The sequence below is a fragment of the Pleurodeles waltl genome, chromosome 3_1 (assembly GCF_031143425.1).
Source record: "Pleurodeles waltl isolate 20211129_DDA chromosome 3_1, aPleWal1.hap1.20221129, whole genome shotgun sequence".
Lineage (NCBI taxonomy): Eukaryota > Metazoa > Chordata > Amphibia > Caudata > Salamandridae > Pleurodeles > Pleurodeles waltl.
Genome location: NC_090440.1, coordinates 1,054,204,554 through 1,054,218,882, shown reverse-complemented (window position 1 = coordinate 1,054,218,882; position 14,329 = coordinate 1,054,204,554). Strand labels below are relative to the sequence as shown.

Genomic DNA, 14,329 nt, shown 5'->3' with positions numbered 1-14,329 from the left:
ACTCAGTGGAAATTTTGTTAGCCCGCACCAAAACTTCTTACTAGTGTACGTCTTATCCACTATGAGCAAACAATTTTGGCAGCTCTAAATGTCAGTCTTAAACGTTTTAATACTTTGAATACCACAACCTTGATGCCCATACCTTGAAATGATAAGGATGTAAATGATGATTGTACTAATGAAATTGAGCTTGACTTAATATATGTCACTGAAATATGCACCAAGCCACAACCTGATATTCAAGATATTCCCCTACCCGAAAATGATTGTCATGTTTGTTTATGGCTTCTGTTTAAAATACATTGATGGTACCCTGAGAGCTGGTAATGCAGTCTATACAGTCTCAGGTGAAGTTGAAGCCTCCTGGCATAAAGGAGTTTTTTTCTGCCCTAGTAGCTGAAATAGTTGTTCTCACAAGAGCATGCTGAGTTTCTGAACTGCGGAAGGTGACAATTTTCACCTATAATCAGTATGGTGTTGGTGTGGTTCATGACTTCGAACAGTTGTGGTCCCAGAGAGGCTTTCTAACCTCTTCTGGATTGCTTATACACAATGGAGATAAGGTATATAATCTTTTGAGAGCATTACAGTTGCCTGCCCAAATTACGGTTGTGAAGTGCTCTGCACACAGCAAAGCCACAGATTAGGTTCCTCTCTGCAACAACTATGCAGATGAGGTAACTAGATACTGTGCTCTGAATTGTAATTCCTTTAATGGTGAGTACTCAAAGTTATGAATGATGAGACATGCCACAATCTTCTGTTAACCTCTACAGATACCTGGGAGAAAGTTAAGAGGATGCAGGAAGAAGTGTCCTAGAAAGAACAGTAAGGGTGGGTTAGAGCAGGTTATGTCAAAGGAGATGAGGATGATGTGTTGGTTTCAAGTGATGGAAGAGTTGTGATGCTTAACAGTTTTTTATCACCCATGGCTAGGCAGTGCCATGATCCGGCTCATGTTGGTCATGATGCTATGGTTAGGACATTCAGACAAACATGGTCCAAACCCAGATTCAGAATGGTGGCAGAAGCCCTACGTTATAGGTGTGTCACATGTCACCAGATGAATGTAGGTAACGTACCACAGTTACACTGAGTCATATTGGCAGATCAGGAGGACTTTTCAACAGGATTCAGCTCAATTTTATTGAGCTACCTACAAGCAATGGACTGAGATAGATCTTGGTTACTGTGTGCATTGTTCCCATTGGGTTGAACTTATCCAGCTAGGAGAAATTACTTTCTCACAATTGCCAAACTGTTACTAAGGGAGCTGATTCCACGGTTTGGCTTCCCGATTTCTGTAAAGTCAGACCGAAGGTGATACTTCAACAGTGAAGTCTTGAAATTATTGTGTGCAGCATTACAAGTTGAGCAAAGACTACATTGAAGTTACAGGCCTGAGGCATCCGATGGGAGGAGCAAGTTCAAAGGCCAGAGTGGCAAAAGTATGTGCTTCTGATTCTCAGAAATGGCCTGTTGCATTGCGTCCTTTTTGATGAATTTGTGCAGTACTCCAGACAGAAAAACAGGTCAGTCCCAACATGAAATTATCATGGGGTGCAGTATGAGATTGCCAGCTATGCCTGCAAATGCGCTTGTGGATATCACAGATGATCCAGCACTGAGCCCTATCTTTAAATCTGGGGTCCAATTGATCTTTTCTTCTCAGTTCCAAGGGATGAGGAGAACATGCATCTAATTATTCAGAGCAATTATAGTGTAACTTAGTGAGCCACACACTGAGCCTCAGAGACCAACTCAAAGTTTCAAAGGGCTTTATTACAGACGCAAAGTCAAACATATATAAATGAGCCTCAAAACCATAGTATATATGTAGGAAATCACCAAAGGTGAGTCAAAGCGTCACACAAAATTAAACTTTACAAGCATATGAATGACAAATTTCTTAATAGTGATAATGCAGAAAATCAGGACCGAAGACTGATGATGAAAATCTAAAATCAAATTCTCCTGCCTAACCACTGAATCTAAGTTGTTAACTATACTAATACTAAAGATTTCAGAGAAAAGTGCCAGCAAACAGAATTTCTGGAGACGTTTCTGTTAAGGGGGGTGCAGCAGCATAAAGCCACATGAGAATCTAAGTCAAAGTGATATATCTCAGCAGGGTCCGCTCTCAGCAAAGGACAAAGGGAATCTGGCTCTTCCACTATTTAAACCACACTTAAAGCTCAATCCTTCCAGAGGCTTACATCACTGCAAAACCATTCTTACTGAAAAACAAGCCTTTCAATTAAATGTAATTGACACTTTAACTTTCTGAAACCTTCTGGACCCTTCTGCATTGACCCTGTACACCCTCCCACTCTCAGGAATTTCAGAGAAGTCATAACCAACATCCCAGGTTACTATTTTCATCCTTGTGGTGATACACTTAGATCTTCATATCCCTAGCGCACAATGGGTTCCTTATTAATTCATTCTCGGATCCTGACACCAGAAGCTCATAGAAAATCCTGCAGAGGCAAACTGCATGTTAAAGATTAGGCACAGAAAAAATGTGTATTGCCTTCACTCCAGCCAGGCTAAGGAAACACAATTATACTTTCAGTTTAAATGAATTCTATGCATTACTTATGATAAAATACAAAATTATTATAAAGAATAATACTTCGAAAACATTACAATATAAACATGCTTTCAAAACGGTGATTAAATATAGCTTCCTTAAAAACGTTACATCCAACTGTGCACTTTATTCGTATGTATTGCAGTGCCTCATTTATATGGAAATGTGTCTTCAAGTTATGTAGAAAAATAACAACTCTTTCTCACTCATGTTAAGAGGCAAAGTGGCACGGCCAAGCTATGCTCTCTCACAGATGAATTGGTACTGGATTATTGCAAAGGACTAGTTGATGTGATTCGTTTGGTGTCTCATCAGTTTGGTGAAGCCACGGGTCAGCCGCAGCAGGAACTCTACCATGACCTTGCCCAGGAGACTAGGTAATGGTCAAGAAGCATGTGAGGAAGTCCTGCTTGGAGCTGCTTTGGGAGGGCCACACCAGGTTGTGTTAGTGACTACAACAGCTTTGAAGTGTGCTTGTCCTCTAATTGGTCACACGCGAGCCATACTCACAAAGTTCCAGGTCCCCTTGATGCAACACCTGTCCCTGAAAGATTGGTTACAGTGAGTCAGAGGGATCAGATTTGTCGTGCTCTTGGGATGTGCAAGTGGCTGATACAGCACCATTGCACTCTGAGAGGGGCCTCAATGAGTCACCAGCAGCGGTTGGTACAAAAGGGTCGAGGCAGAAACAGTTGGCTCCACAAAACTCATGAAGCTGCTGATGCTGGTGCACATAATGCTGATGAAGGACCTAGTGCTGCAGTAAAAAGAGTTGTATCCCAAGACAAATGGTCAAATGAGAAAGCTGTGCCTGTAGTGCAAGTGTCCCCAATGATACCAGAAGAGACTAAAGAATCTGGTCAAAGCGACAGTGAGAATGACAAACCAGTAGCTTAGAGATCAAAGGGAAAGAAAGTTCCTAGTCAAACGTATGCAACACCTAAATGGACACATTTTGCAACAGATGACTGGGAGAAGGAATTTAGAACATTTTGCTTTAACAATATGTAGCCAGTTGAACACTCTTGAATTCATTCTTGTGGCAGAAAGGAACTTTGAAGTTTCGTAGCCACTTGAAGAACGGAGACATTATAGCCTAGATGTGTTTATTGGTGATTTTTGAACTGCACACTTATTAGAAACATTTTGTTTATTAAGAGGTATTGCTGGACCTTGTAGTAATTTAGAGAAGACTTTTGCAATATCTAACCCCTAAACTTTGAAAAAAAGTTTTATTTTTCTTTGTATATGCTTTGTTCATAAATAAAAAAGACTGAAAAGCAGCAATTTCCATTTTTGCCTTTTAAAATTTTTGATCTGAAATTGGACAACTCACTAAAAAGTTAAATAGAAAAAAGAGTAGTAAGTGTGAATACATTGGTTTAGGAGCGTTAGTTGTGACAGTTATAATTATTATTTTGTTGCTTATTGGATTGGGTTTACCCACACCTATTAGTTCATAGAAAGTTAAATCCATAAGTGCCCAGAGTTCTGCAAGACAAAGAGCAAATAAAAGATCCTCGTTCAATGAGATGAGAAAGATTTACATGCGGATGGTTCCAGAGGTGCTCTGTCTACAAATGTATATTACAAGCTGTTTTAAGAATATGTAAATACCATAAAGGTTAAAGACTGTTAAGTCTGCACCCAACTGCCTTCATCGGTTAGTGAGGGAATCACTTATCATAGTGCCCCCTTGACTTATGGAATTTCCTGTAGTTTGTTGCTGACTCTTGTATCAGCAAGAATATTTACAGTATCATTATTCCAATTATGATCTTGTTTTCCCAATTGTCCCCATCATGAAACATTTGAGCAGCATTGTCAAGGCTAAAAACATTGACACAGTGGGTGGTTTCTTTGAACCTACCTTGACGTTTAGTACAGTTTATGCCCATAGAAACAATCTGACCTGTATTCTTACCCCAATAGCAAAGGAGCTTATAGGACAAGTTGAAGACAGGAAAAGCAATGAAAACTAAAGTAGAGAAGATAATGGAGTTCTACATAGATAGGGTAAAGAAGAAGAAGCCATTCACTAGCAGGAAATCAAGGATCCCTTGCATAAACTGGAAACATATAGGAAATCTGTGTGTATATAGACCTAAATCAATGACAGACACAACATTTGTAGGGACTTGTGAATATAGTTGAATATACATATATTTTTGTTTGAGTGTTTAGACATTCATGTTAGCTTGACAAGCCCCCGTCATACCAAGAGTTTACTTAATCTGTGAAAAGAATGCATATTGTAGGTTTCTGAAAGAATGGTATGGTGCATGTTATCTAGGAGTAGTCTTTCCAAAGATTTATCATGTGGAGCATTTCAATGATCCCATTTGGAATGAGTAGTCAAACACAAGAGTCAAAAGAGGTGGCAGTGCTACAGAGATAGTAGGAAATATTTTGGTACCATAATTCCATCTGTGGGAGTGGTCATGAATGATCACAAAATAAGGAAGTTGTCAACAATTGTAGTTAAGTTGTCTACAGATGCAGCAGGGGCATTCTTGTTAGTAAACACAGAAATAGTTGCTATAAGATCAATAGCCACACAAAATCAACTTGCGTAAGACATCCTACTTGCGAAAGAGGGTGGAGTTTGCAGGATGCTGCAGGTTCAACAATGTTGCACTCACATTCAGGACAATAGTGCTAGAGCTGAGCCTGAAAAAGGACTTGAAGGAGCTAGAGACAACAGGTGCCTGGGAAGCAATAAGGAGTGTTTTTTCAGCTGTTGTAAAATGATTTGGAAGTTTAGGGAAAGGAACTGTTGAAAGTATCCAGAGATTTATATTGATAATAGCCTTGAGTGCCTTAACTGCAGTTGGACTCTACAAGTTATGCAAGAAACTGAAAGAAATGAGGGCAAAGAAAGGAAAGAGAAAGGAAGAAATTGAAATGGAGACTAGAAGGAGTAGCTTTTATAGTGACATAAAGCAGTTAGAGGAGTCCAGAAGATCTTTCCTGGAACAACGTCAAAGAATTTTCCCTGTCTCATTGAAAATGAGAGATTGTAATCTGATTCACTATCAGGTGGAGGATTTATGTAGCAGAAATGTTATTGCTGCCTTTGATGTCACATTTATCATCTACACGTGAAAACCTTTGCATCTTGTTATTTTAAGTATTATTAGATTTGTTGTAAAGTGGTGAACTGAAAGCCTATATATTGACTCTTTCGCTACTAGGACTTTTCCCCCAGTGCTAAGCCTTTTTTTGGCTATTTGTGGTAGTTCGCACTTAGGCCCCCATAACATTTTGTCCACATAAGGTATCCATGCCAAATCTGCATTCTTGCTTTCCAACATTCTAGGAATTCTAAAGGTAGCTAGGGTTTGTGGATTCCTTTGGAGAAGACCGAAAAATTTGCCTACATACAGATAAATTTAGGGGTTTTGGGAAAAAGTGCCGCACAACAAAAACATCCTGTTTTTGGCATCAGCGACAGGCTTACAGGACTAAAATCAAGCAACTTTCCTGCTTTCAGGTGCACACAGACCTGAATCAGAAAACCAGGGCCCTGATTTATACTTTTTTGCACGGCATTAGCGTCATTTATTGACGCTAAAATGGCGCAAATTTACAAAATACAATAAATCAGGGCCCAAGTTTATCAATGCAGTTGTGGCATTTTACTGGGGCATAGCCCATTTTTCTTATTTTTTCGTGCTTTCAACTTCCTTCAAGGTAGTGGTAAAAATGAGTGTGCAACCAATGGTGGATGCCAGAAAGCTATACATGTCTGAAAAGTAGACAAAATTCTGAATTCAGCAATGGGTCATTTTTGTAGCTCTTTGAAGGTTTTCCCAAAGAAAGTAACAGTTCAAATAAAAAAAACATTGAAATTGAGTTGCAAAAGACAGCCATTTGTGTCTACGTTTTCATCTATAACTTCCTCTAATTATAACAGATTTTCAAAAGAAATATACCGTTATGTCCGCTGTCCTTCTTGTTGAGGAGATATATAGGGCTTGTAGGTTGACTGTAGGAAGCTGGCTCTCTATATAGTGCACTACAATTAAGTACACTGAGCAGAGAGTCCAGTAGAGCCCTAATTGTTATTGCAAAGACAAAAGTAGATAGGACTAATGCTCTATTTGTGGTCGTGTGGGCAAGCAGTTAGGCCTATCAGGGGGTACTGCTAGGCATTTGTTGTGCTCACAGAGGCAATAAATGAGAAAAACACTCAAAGAATAATTCTGAGACCAATTTAGAAAAATACAATTTCTTTTTATATATGTTTCAAACCCAAGAACTTGGTAATAAGGTAAGTAAACTTTCAAGTATAAATACTTTGCAGTTTTAAAAATCGAAATTTTCAAAGTCTTCTCAAGGTTTGCTGTTTTGTAGGTAAGTATACAACTTACAGATCCAGACTTTGGGGTTTCAGTTCAACACCAGGCAAAGTTCAAATCAGTACCAAGAGTGTGCCTACAATGGCACAGGGGTGGCTGGGTGCAGAGGTGAAAATCAGGGTTACGTGCCCAATCTTAACCAATGGAGACTTGGGGTGAACCAAGATGGGCTGCTCACAGGTGAGTAAAGTGGTGTCAGGAGTCGATCTCCTGGGGTTGGGATTAGCACACGGGAGACAACAAGACAGCACCAAAGTTACACCCTCAGCAAAACAGGGGCGGCCGGATGCAGAGTGCCAACACAGCATTGGGTTCCCAATGTTAACCAATAGAGACTAGGGTTACCGAAGATGCATTGCTCACAGGTGAGTAAAGCAGTGTCAGGGGTCGATCTCCTGGGGTTAGGGTAAGTTGGGCCACAAGGCAGCACCAAACTTACACCCTCAGAGGCACGGTGGCAGCCAGGTGCAGAGTGCCAACACAGCATCGGGCACCCGATATTAATCAATAGAGGAGATCTGTTTTGGAGAAAGGCTGCAGGCTCAGGCCAGGAGGCTGAACAAAGAAAATCCACAGTTACCCAGGTAGATTCTGATGCTTGGGGACTTAGGGACACTGTTGGTCCAGCTCCCTCGAACCAATAGGCTTCAGGTGCTGGGGTGTCCTTTGGCATTGGGCACAGCTCACTGGGCAGGTCACACTCATGGAGAGTCTTCGGTTTGAGGCTACAGGCTTCGAGGTAGAGTCCGGCAAGGGTCAGGCCACAGTGGAGTTGGGCTCAGGGTCACTGGAAACCTTCACAGGTTTGGTGGGCCATTTGGACTCGGCCGTGGACATCTGGTGCTGAAGTGGGTCCGGAGGCGGTTTGTGGTTCTTCAGGGTAGAGTTCTTTTTCTTTTAAAGTTGGTTTCTTCTTGACCAGGCCTGCTGTTCTGAGGAGTCTTGATCTTTGTTGAAGGCAGGCAGTCCTCTCAAAGCTATGGAGGTCACTGAGCTGCACGAGGGGTCAGCTTTTGGTGTAGGTTCGTCGAGAGCTGCAGACAGGCCGGGAGTGCTGTGGTCAAGTCAGTTGGTGTCTGCAGCCTTCTCTGCTGGTGCAACTCTGTAGTGTCCAGCTCTTCTTAGGTCACCAGGAATCTGAGTTCTAGGGTTCAAAAGTGCCACCAACATGCTGAATTTAGGGGTGTTACAGGGAGTGCCAGGTGGTAGCCAATGGACTACTCACCTTTAGGGTAACTACACCCTTTTTATGACCACTTCCGTTGGGAAGTGGGCATAACCCTAACCCGAGTGACCTACATTCCTTCCAAACAAGATGGAGGAATTTAAAAGATAGTGTCCACTTAAGCTCTTCCACCTTAGGGGTGGTACTGTGATGAAGTGGGCACACCTTCTAATATGCCTAATTTTCCCGCCAGTGCTGCCATCAAAGGTGTGGTCAGGAACTTGGGGTCGGCCTTCTCTACATTTTGGAGAGTTCTGAGTCGCATTATAAAAGCAGCAAGGCCTTTAATGCTCCCCACCCTGGAATGTCCATACAGCCTGGACAAGGTGTTAGCATCTCCACCCAGAGCAAGCCTTTGTTCTAAGCCCTTGAGAGCGTTGGCTGTCTCCTCAGGGGGCCAGAACTCTGTCTAAAGTGGCTCCACCTCCACTGGTTTTGACCAGCCAGTGTCCACGCTAGGACTTGGTAGGTTTTCAGGGGCACCTCTAAGGGGGAAACATCCTAAATAACGCATTGTAAACAACTCAAACATGTACCACACAAGCATAACAATGCTTGCCAGAACAATTGCTGCCTTTTAATCACGCATGTGCTAAATTATGCATATGCGTGGTTAAGGCAGAGAAAAAGGCAGAGAGCAGTCTAAGGGATTGGGACTAGCTACGGTGAGGATAAATGGGGCTGGGCCAGGGTTGGGGAGTAGTTTTAGGGGTGGGGGTGGATTAAGGGCTTGGGATGGGTGGGGGAGGCAGGCTATTTATTTTTAGGGGTGGGGGGTTTGGGGAAGTTTGCTTTAGTTTTTAGGGCTTAGGGTGGGTGGGGGGACTGAGTATTGTTTAGGGTCAGGGTAGGGGGTCTGGATATTTTTTATAGGGCTTAGGGTGGGAGGTGGATAGTTTATTTTTTAGGGGCGGGGAAGGTTTAAGGAAGGGCGGGAGGAGAGGAGGAAGGATCAGGAGAGGACGTAGTGAGGTAAATGGGGTTGGATTTAGTGCTTAGGGTAGGTGGGATTTTGGGTTAGTTTATTTTTTATGGGCAGGGTGGAGGTTGGGATAGGTTTTTTTAGGGCTTAGGGTGGGTGAGGGTTGGGGTAGTTTATTTTTTAGGGGTGGGGTAATTTATTTTTAGGGGTGGGGAAGATTTAAGGAAGGGCGGGAGGAGGGAGGACAGAAGAGGAGGAAGGTTTGGGAGAGGATGCAATGAGGTAAGTAGGGTTGGGGGAGGGTTTGGTGGTATTTTTGAGCAGTGGGGGTGGATTTAGGGCTTAGGGTGGGTGATAGGGCTAGAGGTAGTTTATTTGTTAGGGGCAGGAGTGGCAGGGTCAAGGTAGTTTATTTCTTAGGGCTTAGGGTTGGTGGGGGTTGGGGTTTCGTATTAGGGGTTTGGGAAGGTTTTAGGCCTCCAGGCTAGCATGGGTGTTGGGGTAGTATAGTTTTTAGAGGCAGGGGTGGAGGGGGTTGGGGTTGGTTTTTTTTAGGGCTTAGGGTGGGTGTGGAGTTGGGGTAGTTTAGTTATTAATGATGTGGGAAGGATTTAGAGCTCAGGGTGGGTGGGGGTGTCAGGGTAGTTTAGTTTTTAGGGGTGGGAGTAGTTTTTGGCCTTAGGGCGAATAGGGGGTATGGTACCTTTTTAGGTTAAGAAGGGGGGGTTGTGACAGAAACACGCATGCCCTTTCCACATATGCCTTTACTAAGAATGCTTTTTGGTCAGTTGGGGTGCATTGCCATGCTCATTCTGGGCAGCCCCGTACCCCTACACTACCAAAAGAAATTCCTGATGTGGATTGCCCTCATCTGCCTCCCAGAGGGGCAGAAAGACTGTGTCAATTGTTTTAGGGGGGTGGGGGCATTGCAATGCCCTTTCTGGGCTGCGCAGACCCCTAGATGAATCCCTGGTGCCTAGTGGGCTTTCTGCACGTTCACTGATCATCATTTCACTGAAACAAAAGAAGTAACCTTATGTGATGGGGAAGCTTTTTCCGTAGCTCCAGAGTCTGTTTCTTTCAGTAGGGAGTCCCTTCAGTGCCATGTGTGCGGATGGCAGGGAGTCGTCTGACACACATGAGCACTGTAGAGTCGGGCAGCTCCGGTCGTCCAATGCATGGAACTAGGTAAGGTGCATTCACTGTAGAATAGAGGAATAAACTCTTGTGGCACAGCCATAAAATTTAATGTTTAAAAAATTAATTAATTTCCATATGATTCTTTATGATGAAAACTAATAGTGTGCTTTAAAACAACAATGGATTTTGGAAAAGTCATGTTTTAAATGTTACATGCAAATGTCGAAATTGCAGTTCTACATTATACTTAAAGCAATATTGTAACAGAATTATGTTCGTCTTAAATGTACTGTAGCATGAACAATGACAGAGCATATTAATAATGTACTAATAGTTTTGAATGTTATATGTGCATTATTTTTCATTGATGAATGTGACATTTTAATGAATTTTAGTTAGCTTAGGTGAAGCTGCAAAGCCCTTTTTCCTCACTGTGTAGAAAAATGTTTAGTCATTCTTGCGAACATGGCTTTTATTGCAGACTTCATTCCCATGAAATGGTAGCCTGGAAACAGATGTTCATACAGAAACTGTGGAAGTAAACTGTGAAAGTAAAATGTCTACATTTATTTCAACCTGTACGGATGAGCTAAGATGGATGCCTTTTGCTTGTTGGTAAAGGGGATCTTTACTGATGTTGCAGTTCTATGTTGCATGATGAACTTTGATTGGTCAACTACACCTTCCAAGTCATGTGGAGTGATGGATGAGTAAATAATCTTGCACTTTAATTCACCATTCCACAGCCGGATCAGCAGCATTCTGCCCCTCAGCCTTCTTCATTCTAGACCCCTTGGACTCTAAGAAGTACAATCTTCTCTACACTTAGCTGCTCATTTTCCAGTCCTTTGCTGAGGCTTACAAATCTTTCCCTTACCCAAAGAAGAAGACTCTTGACCGAACTTCTGAAATGCTGACACGTTTCTTTTTTACCTACTTGCCAAATTCGGTTAGCTGCCTTTTGCCCCAGATGTTATTTTTCCAAATTCTTTTTGTCTTTTTTCTATTTACCTTTTGTCCACATGTGTAGCCCAGCTGACCTGGCTAGCTAAGCTTGGATGACTTTTGAATTGATTTGGAGAGAGTCACGTGAGGTCCCGTCATGCTCCGTGGCTAGGAGCCTGAAGGAACTCGCATGATGGCGGTGGTGGCAGTAGCGGAATGGCCGAGGGATCTCCGCGGCCTCTAGATTAAGTAAACGGTGGCATTTCCCCTTTCTTTTGGCCGGCAAGAAGATGAAAAACGAGCAAGTGAAGGACGGGATATCGGGCTTTCATGGGGGGCCCAAGCGCTGAGGAGCGGCTACGAGGTCGGAACGCCGACGGCAGCGCTACGGAATCTGCAAGGTGAGACGGCGTTTTCTTTTGGTGCTTGTCTCTCCTCGTTCTAGGAGAGAGGAGTGTTTTCCTTGATCTTCGCTCGGAGCCTAGGTCGCGGCGGGGAGCCGGGAACCAGGAACCGGGACACCTGAAATAAAAGTTGAAGGGAGAGGAAAGTCGTGGATCTCTTGCTCCCTCGCGCTGCTTTTTCAAAGAAATGCATATTGCTTTAAAAGGACTTGCGGCATTGAGTCTTTACGATTTACGATTTAGGATAAATTAGAGATGAGGCGGCAGAAACGAAGGCAGCAACAGCTCTCCAGAGTAAAGCCAGCAAAGTAAGGAGGGGGTAAAAAAGAAAAGAAAAAAGCAGACAAGATCGACACCAGATGGCACGCATGGTATATGCTAGCATTTATTCAAGTATCCCTCTTCTGTTTTTAACCAAGGAAAATAAAGCAAGGGGGAAAAAGGGAAGAACAAGTGCGGAGGAAGCAAAAGGAATGAAGCAAAAAAAAGCTAAAAGTAGCTAAAAGAAAGCAGGAAGAATTAAAGGGAGAGAGAGAGAAAAAAGCGAGGAAAAGCGCGAAGTACAACACAGGAAGAGGGGAGCTAAGAAGGAAGGAAGAAGGAGGAGGGAAAAAGAGGAGAGGAAGAAAGGAAGGGAAGAGAAAGGGGGAAGGGAGAAGGAAAAGGGAAGGGAAAAAAAAGAAAAGGAGGAAAGAAGGGGAAAAAAAGGGGGAACTGTTTATAAGCATTTTTCATGGACTTATTACAACGAGATAACAGTCTGTCCACATAATGAAGCGTATGACCCCTGATGTAACAGGGAGGACAAGAATGATTGAAAAAAATGTGAAGGGGTCCAAATCAAAGATTTTGTCACCGGTTCTAAATAGACGAACCCCAGGCTCTGGTCGAGCGTCTTCAGGAGAGATACAGAGAGATTGTACCACAGAACAGGACATCTTTCAATATACTTCCCCCCTCCAATTAATTTCTACTGAACTTCAGAGGACTAATTCGGGAGAAGCTTGTCCCCCACCCCCGGTTCATACAGCATCAGAAATGGAAAGCGCAACATATCCTTTCGTAACAAATAGCATATCTCCTCAGGCAGCTTTATCAATCCTGATAACATTTCTCACATAACCCTGGAGGATAGCCTGCAGAGTAAAGAAAAGACCATTTATCCCTTATTTGCAACCACCAGCAACCATGTTCACCCCAGCTTAACTACAAAGGACAACGATAAGGGCTCTGGGCCCTTGATTCCTTCAGGAGGCGAAAGGGGCATGTTGCCCACCTCTACAGCTACAATTCCTGGCAGGGCCATGATAGACAATTATGGTCTGGTATCCGATCATACACCTTTAAAGTGTGGGGCCGCCAAGGATCCAAATCTCGCCACGTCTAGCTCCAGCAGCGCGATTACACTCAATCCACCTTGTACAAACTCAATGGAGGACTGCATGTGACAAATTCTAGAAGAGCTGCGGGCAATCAAGTTATCTCAGGAGGAAGCTCACAAGGAGACTAAGGATCAGCTTAGTCAGTTAAACACCTATTTGACCCACCTATCCGCAAGGCTATCTCTGGTGGAGCAGCGGGTATCGGACTTGGAGGATTCGGGACACCAATCTGGGTTGATTATACCACGAATTCAATCAGAACTAGAGGAGCTTCAGATGAAGCTAGAGGATTTAGAAAATAGATCGCAACGCTCGAATCTTAGATTTACAGGGGTTCCGGAGGATTTGGAGGCAACATCATCAGTCACCAAGGTGGTCTCAGACCTAATACGTAATACTATTCTCCCGGAGACCGCCAAGCCAGATATGGATTTGTCCACAATGCGAGCACATAGGGTACCCTTTGTGCGCCCTACAAATTCAAAATATCCTCGTGCTATTTTAGTTAACTTTGGGGATTCCAGGATTAAAGAGCAAATCCTCTTACAGGCAATCAAAAAGAAGATCTTTAGGTCAGGCGATCTATTCAGTTTCTGTGTGTTTTCAGACATGTCGGCCTCAGCAGCCAAACGTCGACGTGAATTTGTGGGACTGATTGATGACTTCAAAAAACTTGGGGCACAGGCAGGGATTGTTCAATTAGCTAATTTGAAAGTTTTGAGAAATGGCAAAATGCATATTTTTCAATGAGTCCAAGATGCCAAAAACTTTTTAACCTCCTTAAAATGACAATTGAAATGACATATACCCAGAAAGGGCAAGAAATAGGCTATGTGGGGACAGTATCGACAGTATAGGGGTTCATTTTCTTTCTTTTTTTTTCTTTTGCTCTCTCTTTTTTTGCAATTGCTACTGCTCGCAGTAATGCGTATCCTTGGGGGTCAGGCTCCCGGAGTGCTAAGTCAGTGCACTCAATTCTGGGTTGTTGGGGGAGGGGGCATGACAGTTGGGGCACCAGGTGGGTGCTAGGGGGGGCATGAGGGAGATAGAGGCCAAGACGGGGAAGGACCTCGCTGAGTACAAGGGGGAGGGGCAAGAGGGGAGGGTCCACAAAGGGGGAGGGAGGGGCAAGAGGGGAGATCACACAGGGGTGGGTGGATTAGGAAGGAGCTTGTACAAAAAAAGCAGGTGACACTTAATCAGATTAATTATTTATTTGAAGATAAAACACAAGACAAAATCTTAATTAAATTCAAAGTACTAGGACAATGGGGCATGGTAACAAAGATCAGCATCTTGCGAAAGGATGGGAATTAAATTAAGCCTCCTGAAATCTGAATGGGGCTAATAACAACGC

At 43.1% G+C, this 14,329-nt stretch overlaps 1 long non-coding RNA gene across 1 annotated transcript in view; it reads right to left on the bottom strand.

Annotated features, from left to right (window-relative positions):
- The window catches only part of LOC138283310 (uncharacterized), a 345,418-nt gene that overhangs the window by 219,367 nt on the left and 111,722 nt on the right, over window positions 1–14,329 (bottom strand). The gene's annotated exons all lie outside the window — the stretch shown is intronic.